The sequence below is a fragment of the Pseudophryne corroboree genome, chromosome 6 (genome assembly GCF_028390025.1).
Source record: "Pseudophryne corroboree isolate aPseCor3 chromosome 6, aPseCor3.hap2, whole genome shotgun sequence".
Lineage (NCBI taxonomy): Eukaryota > Metazoa > Chordata > Amphibia > Anura > Myobatrachidae > Pseudophryne > Pseudophryne corroboree.
Window position 1 is genome coordinate 257,401,366 of NC_086449.1, and position 4,781 is coordinate 257,406,146.

Sequence of the window (4,781 nt, forward strand, 5' to 3'; positions counted from 1 at the left end):
AAGGGATCCTCAAGCAGCGTTCGTGGATGCTCTGTCAATCCCGTGGAACTTTCGGCTGCCGTATGTGTTCCCTCCGGTGTCACTCCTGCTCAGAGTATTACGGAAGTTCAAGCAAGAAGGGGGAAACCTACTTCTGGTCGCTCCAGCGTGGCCCAGATGGAACTGGTTCTCCGATCTACATGGCCTCTCGTTGGATCGTCCTTTTCTATTTCCACAACGACCAGACCTCCTCGTTCAGGGCCCTTGTGTTTACCAGGATTTGGCCCGTCTGGCTTTGACAGCATGGCTCTTGAAGCTTCCGTCCTGAGGGCCAAGGGGTTTTCTGAGGCGGTCATTCTAACTATGTTGAAGGCCCGTAAGCCGGCTTCTGCTCGGATATACCATAGGGTCTGGAATGCTTACTTTACTTGGTGTGCGACTCACAATCATGACGTTTTCAAGTTTAGTACGGCCAAACTATTGGCCTTTCTACAACAAGGCCTGGACTTGGGCCTGCGTCTGGCCTCCCTCAAGGTGCATATCTCTGTCTTGTCGGTTTGGTTTCAGAGAAAGATCGCTACCCTCAGAGAAAAAAAGGTTTTGATGGCGCTGAGCAGAACTGTGTGTGTGTTTACACCCTGGGATTAGCTGCCACCTGGTGAGGAGGTAGCCAGCCTCCTCAAACAACAAAACAAATGCAGAAAATTACCAGGTCAGCGCTTAATGCCAATGATGTACACAAAAATTAATAAAACAGTTTATTAGACAAACTAAAAACATATAACCATTTAAAATTGGTAAGACCACAGCATAGTAATCATATGAAACTGAGGTATCTAAAACCTCTAAATTAAACAATATACACTAATTGTAAGCACTAGAAGGCAGTCGCAAAGATCGCTACCCTACCTGATGTCCATATATCCACTCAGGGTGTGTTGAGGATTCAGCCTCCCTATGTGCCACCTGTGGCCCCTTGGGATCTGTCGGTGGTCTTGGAGGCCTTACAAGAATCTCCGTTTGAGTCTCTTACCTCTGCTGACCTTAAGTGGCTTTCCCTTAAGGTGTTGTTTTTGCTGGCTATTGCTTCAGCTAGAAGGGTTTCGGACTTGGGTGCCTTATCCTATAAGTCTCCCTATTTGATTTTTCACCATGACCGGGCAGTGCTTCGAACACGCCCAGGTTATTTACCCAAGGTGGTGTCTTCCTTCCACCTTAATCAGGAGATTGTGGTTCCGGCCTTTAATTCTCCTGAGTTGTCTTCCAAAGAGCGATCTTTGGATGTGGTACGGGCTTTCCGTATCTATGTGAAGAAAACTTCCTCCATTAGGAAATCCGATTCTCTTTTTGTGTTGTTTGGTTTTCACAAACGTGGCTGGCCTGCTTCCAAGCAGACTCTGGCCAGATGGGTTAGAATGGTGATTGCACATGCTTATGTACAGGCTGGTCGTCCGGTTCCTGCTACCATCAAAGCCCATTCTACTCGGTCGGTTGGACCTTCTTGGGTGGCCCACCGTGTTGCGACCCTTGAACAATTGTGCAAGGCGGCTACGTGGTCCTCTGGGAACACGTTCATTAGGGTCTATGCCTTTGATACCGCCGCTTCCCAGGATGCTTCCCTTGGACGCCGGGTTCTTGTGCTCGCTACAGTGAGTCCCCTCCCATAAGGAACTGCTTTATGACATCCCCGATGTGAATCCTTGTGGAGCCCAGTGTACCCCGCAGCAGAAAACGAGATTTATGGTAAGAACTTACTGTTGTTAAATCTCTTTCTGCGAGGTACACTGGGCTTCACAAGGCACCCACCCTGACGCACTTAGCTTCTTTGGGTTGGTATTGGCATAGCCACTGACACCCTCTCCTGCGGTGAGTGTGTGGTGTAATTGGCTACGAGTGGTTGTCGTCTCTGGTACCTGCTACTGCATTGGGCTGGTTAACGAAACTGAGCTCACTGGCATGGAGTCGGGGTTATAGAGGAGGCGGCGCTGTGCATCTTGGGAACAGTCAAAAGCTTTAAACCTGTTGGTGCCTCGGATCAAGATCCTACTCTACACCCCGATGTGAATCCTTGTGGAGCCCAGTGTACCTCGCAGAAAGAGATTTAACAACGGTAAGTTCTTACCATAAATCTCGTTTTCGGCTCATTCTGTGTGGTATAATGTGAATTTTGGCTCATTTTGTGTGCTATAATGTGAATTTCGGCTCATTCTTTGCAGTGTCATAACTAGACACTTTAGCGCTGTGTGCAAGAAACAGCATTGGCGCTTCCCACCCTCCTTACTCACAATAGGGCTAGTCTTTCAAAAATATAGGGATAAAGGTGTGGGCTCATGGTGAAGGGTTGTGGCCACAAAATAATTCCAATTCATATTACACTGCACAGTAGTCTCCATTATTCACATACACCAGGTAGAGCCCCTTTTTACACAGTACGGCAGGTAGAGTCCCCTTTTTACACAGTAGGGCACGCAGAGTCCCCTTTTTACACAGTACACAGGCAGAGTCCCCTTTTTACACAGTACGCTGGCAGAGTCCCCTTTTTACACAGTACAGCAGGCAGAGTCCCCTTTTTACATAGTACACAGACAGAGTCATCTTTTTACACCGTACGGCAGGCAGAGTCCCCTTTTTACACAGTACGGCAGGCAGTGCCCCCTTTTTACACAGTATGGCAGGCCAGAGGCGTAAGTACATACCAGATGCCTGGAAGCAGAAGAAACAATGGTGCCCTCCTCCCCTGCACACATAACCACATATATGCACACAGCCACATATATACATATACACACAGCCACATATATACATATATACACACAGCCACATATATACATATGTACACACAACCACATATATACATATATGCACAGTGCACACAGCCACATACACACACACACACACACACACACACACACACACACACACACACACAGCACCATACACACACACACACACACACACACACATACTTGTTTTTCTATCCTCATCGGGACATATGTCTGGAACCTTCCTCATGGGGACCTATTCAGGAATACCGGCCTAATGAGGACACCCCACATAACTGATTTATTTTCGGGTTTAATTAGAGATAGAGGAAACGTGTATTCAGCAGCAGATACATTTTATTCAGGAAAGGTTCTTTCTCATTTCAGCAGTAATTCGGTTCTTAATGTAAAACTTAACCGAGAGCCAGTTCCGAGCCTTCAGCGCTTGTCGTTCTGCCCTTAGGCACGCATCACAGTCATTCTTGCCCGGCACCTTGAATGAGCGAATGAACCGAATCATGTGACGTTCAACAGCTTTCACTTCTGCTGGGGTCCACGGATTGCGCTTGGTACCCCTTCTGTCACCTGTGCGGGAGAAGAAAGGTCAGTCACCACGCAACGCCACCACCAGTCATGGACGCATCTCAAATGGAATGGACAGTCACACCCACCTTTAGCTGCACCTCCATCCACCGCCGACACCACGCTGCCAGCTTCTTTTCCCATGTGCCCCATGGGAACCTCAGTATCCTGACTCTCTGGCTCATCCCCAGAGTCATCGCTCACCACCTGGATCGGCTCTGTGGATAGAGAAGGACAGGGAAACCGATCACACCAGCCCACTTAGACAGTCAGTCCCTGGAGCCACACTGTCAAGTGATACCTACCGTTTGGATCAATGGAGATCTCTTCCAGATTGTGGCCCCGGAATTCAGCCATTCTCCCTTGCTCGAGAGCCAGAAACAGCTTGCTCAACTTGGCCAGTTGAAGGGTACCCTCCGGGAGGCGGTAATAATGCCGGTGCACCCGAATATCATGTCCAAGGAAATCAGCAAGCTGATCCATCTCTGTATCGCTCAGGTTGAGGACTCTGGAAAGTGTAGCCACATGCTTCCGTAGGCGGGTGGAAGATAATGCTTCGGGGTGCTTGGCCCCACACTCCCGGGCGTAGAGACGTATGCAGTCGGATCCCCTATAATGGGACATGGCTGTTGGCCTAGCAAACATGTAGATATTGTGTGGGGTCACACCACATTCTGTCCGCTTCTCTATGAGGAGCTCCATCGCTTTCTGCATGCTTGGGGATAGCAGGATAGGGACTTTCCTGCCTCTTTTCCCAGGAATCTCAATACGGGAGAAGTGACGACAGAGTGCCTTCTCCAGCTCTGACAGGGCCTGGGCCACATCACCCTGCAAATCGGCTGTGTGCCGTAAATCGAAGGAGGAGAGCAGCATCTTGGAAACCTCACCTTCTCTCCTGCGGTTGAAGAGAATCAGCTGCGTGAGGGTAACTTTGGCCAACATGGACCACTGCTGTTTGGAAGGGTGGGCGGACAACTCATCGATGTACTCTCGCTGACGGTCAAGGAGGTACAGGTTCAAGCGCTTAACATCATCAGTGAAGGGCAGAAGCAGCGGTGCATTCCATTTTATCTCTCGAAGTGTCTTCAGGGCAGCAGTGGAGATTAGCTCGCTCCACCTCGCCTCATAAATTTTCCGAAAGTTTCGGGCACGCTCCTCTGTCAGGGCACTGCCCTCCATCAGTGCCTGACACTCCACCATAGCTGAAATCTTCTGCAAGCTGTGTCCCACCTTCAGAGCCAACGAGGGTATTTTATATGTATTGGTGCGGTCATCGTAACCGGCCAGGCTCCTCACAGCATGCACCACTTGCAGGAAATTCTGTGGGCAAATGAAATCTTCCATACACCGCAACGGTGTGACCTTCATCGCCTTCAGCAGAAGCCGCCCCACCTCTCTGAGCTTCTGACGGATGTAATCATGCTTGCTGACATCAGACCCCAGACGGTTATAGAGGTG

At 49.5% G+C, this 4,781-nt stretch overlaps 1 long non-coding RNA gene across 1 annotated transcript; it reads right to left on the reverse strand.

Moving 5' to 3' along the window:
• Nucleotides 1-3,080: 3,080 nt before the first annotated feature.
• Nucleotides 3,081-3,540, reverse strand: LOC134935171 (uncharacterized). The gene is made up of 2 exons (XR_010179956.1): nt 3,413-3,540; nt 3,081-3,326 (listed from the first exon to the last, which is right to left on the reverse strand). It is a non-coding gene; the product is annotated as an uncharacterized LOC134935171 (long non-coding RNA).
• Between the last annotated feature and the right edge of the window lie 1,241 nt (nt 3,541-4,781).